The sequence below is a fragment of the Oryctolagus cuniculus genome, chromosome 11, assembly GCF_051225735.1.
Source record: "Oryctolagus cuniculus isolate XC-2025 breed Fujian yellow rabbit chromosome 11, ASM5122573v1, whole genome shotgun sequence".
NCBI lineage: Eukaryota > Metazoa > Chordata > Mammalia > Lagomorpha > Leporidae > Oryctolagus > Oryctolagus cuniculus.
Genome location: NC_142877.1, coordinates 68,262,088 through 68,268,146, shown reverse-complemented (window position 1 = coordinate 68,268,146; position 6,059 = coordinate 68,262,088).

Sequence of the window (6,059 nt, the reverse complement as noted above, 5' to 3'; positions counted from 1 at the left end):
TGTCAGCACACATCAGGAAATAGTGCTAGACTCCTGATTGAAGAAAGTTCCCTAGAAATGCACATCCGGGGTGTGTTACTTCTTCATCACTATAACTAAGTACCTAAACCAAGCTGCTTATGAAGAAAGTGAGATTTTTTTATTTCTTTATTTTTTTGACAGGCAGAGTTAGACAGCAAGAGAGAGAGAGATGGAGGGAAGAGCTGATCATTTTGAGTGTGGAGACAAGAAAACTCTGATGATGCTGTTTGCAAGCCATTGGGCAGAAATAATACTGCCTTACTAGGGGTAGGTCTGGTTTTTCTTCTATCAAGATTGATAGGTTGAAGCCAGCCCACATGAGGAAGGGCAATCTGCTCAATTCAAAGTCCACTCATTTTTATGTGCTAATCTCATCCAAAAACTCTCTCTGACAGACACAGAGAACAATGTTTGACCAAATGTTGGGCACTGGTGGCCCAATCAGATTGACAGATGAGCAGTCATAGCTGGGGACTATTTCTGTCTTATAAGGTTAAGGCATGTCTGTAAGTGTGGTTGATGGACGAGCGACAAGTGAGAACTCAATTGGCTGGAGGTGACAAGCTCAGTGGGAAGGCTACTTCCGAATTATGGTGACGAGGGGCCATGCATGTGATATGTTCAGGTTCTGGTTTCCAGTCTTGCCTGTACTGGTCGTGAGGTTAGGCAGCCAGGTCAGTGCTATCATCTTTGTCTGAGATTTACTTCTTTAGCGCTAAAATGTTATCGAGTTGGAGGTACTCCCTTGCTATTCTCTTTCCTCCCTGATCCAAAAGTATACTTGATTTTAGTTTTATATTTTTGTGGTTTTATTATATATGTATTTATCCACAAATAACATGATATTTTACTTAATAAAATGTATCTTGTTAAATCTACCACATATAATTTTGTAATTTCTTAAAGAAATTCTCTTATATTTATGGGATTTATCCATGTTGCATTTGTAAATTTGGCTCATTTTAGAAATTACTTAATAGTAGTTCTACTAATCAACATTAAATGCTTTCTTCAAATAGTTATAAAGTGCCACAATGAACACCACTCCTTTCACCTTCTAGAAATGAAACCACCATGAACAACACAAGCTCAAAATCTTTGTGATGAATCTCCTTTCAGTTGGAAAGAATACACTATCAGGGATGACCAGGCCACAGAAAAGGAAGGAAGAGCTTTCACTCTTATCTATAAACCTTATCTTCTATTCACTTTCACCCTTGTTCCCTAAAATCAGTATAGATTTTTGCATAGAAATTCTTCATACCACGATTATGCTGCTTTCCCAGAACCTAGGGAATGGCAGGCAAGAGCTGTCTCAGCCTATCCCCAAGGCCCTAGCATGCCACCATCCTTACTCTCATCTCCTGTGGGATTTTCCATAATGGAAAATATCTGAAACACACTCTTTGAGGCAAAATGGCCCCAGGAGGAGAGTCAGGTTAATGTAACAAAGTCTGACAAGGAGTACAGCTCATTCCAACCCCTCATGCCTATCAGGATGCATATCTGAGAAAAACTGCCAAGTGCTTGGAAAAAAAGCAGCACACAACTCCATTCTTGTGGTTTTTGTACCCCTCGTTCAGACAGGCTTGGACAAATTCTACTAATGCTAAGTGATGCCTCTAAAGGCATTTCCAGCAACTCGAGGGACAAAGGAGACAAGGAGGGAAGAGGCAAGGGGAGGTGGGCAAGGCAAGTCTGATGCACCCTGAGGGGACCACCCAACTGCTACAGGAAGCTGCTGCCACTCACTTTTCAAACTTTTGAAACTGTGCATCATGTTAGAAGAGATCAGTGAAGAATGAAAGAGAGCTCCTGAGGAAGGAAGGAAGAAATTGAAGCTCTCTTCTGCAAGATGAAGTCACTCCAGGTTTGCAATACTGTGGACAGCAACTGTTGTGTTCGGATGCCCATTTGCTGGCTGAACTAGATACCAGGTACCAGGAGCAGGTACTGCAAGCAGGCCTATGTTCAGTTTGGTGTATTCAACATGAAGTCTGGGGTGGGAGATATGGATGAGTCTGAAAAAAACCATTAAGTCTTGAGCATTTCGTAGACAATAAAACAAAAAGTTGGAAGCAAAGGGTGGGTAATTGGACCTGGGGCAGGTTTAGGAAGCAAAGTCTGGAAAAACCTCTCAGAGTACTTTTAAAGGGGATATCACAATGACCCCACAGGTGGGGTGGAGGGATGGGGATGGGGTGACAGCAGAGAGAGCCTGCCCTGATCATGGAAGTGAATTATAAGGGATTTGCTCTCAAGGAATGTACACACTGGAAGAGGAGACATCCATACAACAGATGGACGTACAGGAGTTCATATGTGCAATGAAGGATATAATCTCTAAAGTACTGGGGTAAAGGACAGAGGGGACTCAACAGGCTGGTTATGGGGACAGCACCATGAGAAGCTTTGCAAAGGAGGACATGGTTAGGTAGGATTTAGAGTGATGCTGGCAGATATGGAGGTGAACAAGGCCAAGATAATACGTGCATTGACTCTGGAGACATGAAACAGCATGGTACATAGGGAACTGCAGAGAAGGGGGAGGATTCTGGAGGGGAAGTGGGAGGGTGACAGTGAAGTCAAGACTAGAGAGGCTAAACCATAGACTGGCATGGTGGAGAGCCTTGCATTCCACGCTAAGGCATTAGGTCATTTTACTTTTTAACAAAATACTTTGTGTATTCCTAGGACTGTGTGAGTGATTGTATTAGTTACAAATTTTCAAAGGATTAATTCCTGGAAACAATAACTCTTCCTTGTTCTTATACTGCTCTTCTGTTTATCAGTGGTTTTTGACTTCATCAATTAGTTGAACCATCGTTATGGTGGGAAACTCTGCAGCTGTCATAATGGAGAACTCTGCATTGCTGTCCTGGGGACCTGCCTCAGTGGGATCATGAAATGAACAAATGTCTATGCAGCCCCTGAGGGTGGGGGTGAGAAGAACACCTGTGATAGAGGCAGTCGACTCAGGTTGCAACTTGTGGGCTCCTGGAAATTCGTTGTCAGTCTCTCCGAAATGTGGGTTGAATATAGATGAATGAACATTCAGTCTTGCTCAGAGGTTGAGCACGCATGTTAACACATCTGTCCTCACTTCCTAATTTATGAATAAACACATTGCAAATGAACCCACAAAGAAACATGTCAGGACCAAAGATTAATAAAGATATCTGAAGCCTTTGCAGAGATGAAAACTATGACTAGTCTCTCCTACCTTCACCTGCCCAAGAGAAAGCTGGATGCAAGCTGACAGCAGTCAGGATTGTGGTTAAATACTTTGTTGGATTTTGTTTGCTTATATTTTTAATTTTATTAAGAATTTTAGTACTTCCTGAAGAAAGGATTTTATTTTTATTTATTTATTTTGAAAGGGAAAGACACACACTGTGAGAGAGAGAGAGAGAGCGAGAGAGAGAGAGAGAGAGAGAGTGATTACTCATCAGCTGGTTCACTTACCAAATGTTTGCAATAGTTCATATCTAGGTACTCAATCCAGGTCTCCCATGTGGATAGCAGGAGCCCAACCACTTGAATCATCACTTCTGCCTTCCAGGGTACACATTAGCAGGAAGCTAGAATCAAGAATGGATCAGGACTTGTCTTAATCACTACTACAAATATCCATCCTGGTTTTTGCTTTTAGTCTCCACAAAGGGGGCAAGGGCAGTATGTTTATTGTATAGACAATAAACTGTTGATAGAAACAGATAATCTGGAAGTGAGTCTCAGACAAGAGCTTGGTGGAAAGAATGGATCTGCATCTTGGTTTTGAGGGCTTTAACATCCAAGGGCCTGTAGTGCAGTATTTTTAGGCAGGTAACAAGAGATGCCTATGTGAGAATGCTTCTTAAAGTGAGCAGACTTCATGAAAACAAAGGCTGAACTTTATTTACTTACTTATTTAATTATTTATGAGATAGCAAGATAGACCAAAAATTCCCACCCACTGCTTCACTCTTCAACTGCCAATGATGACCAGGATAGGTCAGGCCAAATCTAGAAATTAGGAACTCAAGCCAGGTTCCTGCAGGGATCACAAAGACCCATATTCTTGAGCCATCATCTGCTGCATCCCAGTGTATGTATTAGCAGGAAGCTGGAGTTGGAAGCAGAGTCATGACTGGAATCCAGGCACTCTTATTTGGCCTGTGGGCTTCCCAAGGGGTATCTCACCAAATACTTGCTCCCAAATTCCTCTTCTGTTCAGGCATGGCCTGCACCACTGTGCATGACTTACCAAGAGAGCACTCACCAGATTTTGGTCTCATTTGCCACCACAGCCAGGTACCCTTATGCAGTGAACAATCTGGACATCCATACATGGTGGCCTGGCTCCCTCATCTTTCTCCAGCAAACTCTCCCATCATCTCTGGCTCCCACCAATCCAGGTTCATCTGCAAGGAAGGAAATCTGTTCATCAAATTTTTGTACTTTGAGAAGTAATTTTTTCCTTCATGTAATATTTACGTTCTTCTATACTCCTCTAGTAGAAGCAAATGCTTTCCATTGAGGGGGGTAAAAAAAAAGCGTGTCTCCCAACAGATTTCTTGATGGAGCAAAAATCCTCTCACTAATGGGACTTAGGAACCCTGCAAAAGGAAATTGTCGTCTAGCTCTGTCAGTGGAGTGAGTCAGTTTCCTTATTGGCTGGGGAGGCAGGGTCCCTTAACCCATCACAGAAACCCCAGCACCAGTGCATAGAACTGACTTCATCTGTTTATCACACAGATAAGGCCATTGTCCAAATCTTGTAAAATCGACACGAGGGTAAACTCCACAAAGCGTGCATTTTGAGGGTGATTGAAGTCCTTAAAAGCACTGCCCGTTTCTTTCGGGGAGGGGTGGGAGTGAGGAGCACCTCCCCTGTCTTTCTATATCCAAGAAGACCTGGAACTCCCACTCATTAGCTGTATCAGGGCAAGTTAGCTCATCTCACTGCCCCTTGGTCGCCCATCTACATCAGGGGGCTGGTGCGGGAATTAGGAGATAATCCATGTGGAGCACTGAACAGGGTGCTCCTATGAAGTTACTGATCAGAGGCAGCTGGTGGTATTGGTAATAATTCATTGTTTAATTGTCACTGATATTTCATGGTTCATAAGGATTCAGAGCTCTCGTAGCATTTCTAATAAACAGCTAACGGATTCCCAACATCTCTCAGACTTGGGACCATGGGGAATATATTTCTCTAATGTGCTTCCTGCAATATAGCCTGGAGAATAGACTCAAATATTTCAATGGTAGCTTTCTCACTTTAATTCAGCAAATATTCATTAAGTGTTCACTTGGCCTAAGATGATGAGCTGGGTAGAATAGTAAACATATTTGTACCAAGATCCCTTACTCAAGGCATTTCCTAAGATGTGCACATGACTGTTACTAGACATAACATGTAACACAGAAAGTCACTCACATAAGCTCCTGCAGAGCACAAACTATTGTGTTACACCTCCAGCATCTAGCTCACTGCCCGGCACACAGTAAGTGTTCACAAAGACTTCTGAATGAATAAATATACCATTTGTAATAACAGAATAAAAAACACGATGGGTGGGCATTTGGCCTCGTGGTTAAGACACTGGTTGGGAGGCTTACATATCAAAGCGCCTGCATTCAAGTCCCAGCCCTAGTCCCAATTCCAGCCTCCTGTTCATGTGTGCCCTGCGGTGCAGCTCACGTAGTTGGGTCCCTGTCAGGCATGTTGGAGACCTGGCTTGAGTTCTTGGCTCCTAGCTTTGCTGTTGCAGGTATTTGGATAGTGAGCCAGCAGATGGGAGATTTCAGTCCATCTCCCTGCCTATCAAATACTATCTATATATACACATATGTATATGCCTGCGAGTAAATACATTGTTTACTGTGACTATGAATTAGCAAAATGCTGAAGATGTAATAATCATTCTTAAACATTATTTAGTTAATAGACTGAATATTTGGATGAATAATAAGATAACCATGTACACAATTAATATTATTGTACATTATTATGTAGATTTTATGTAGTTATCTCTTAAAATAGATTTTTCCTG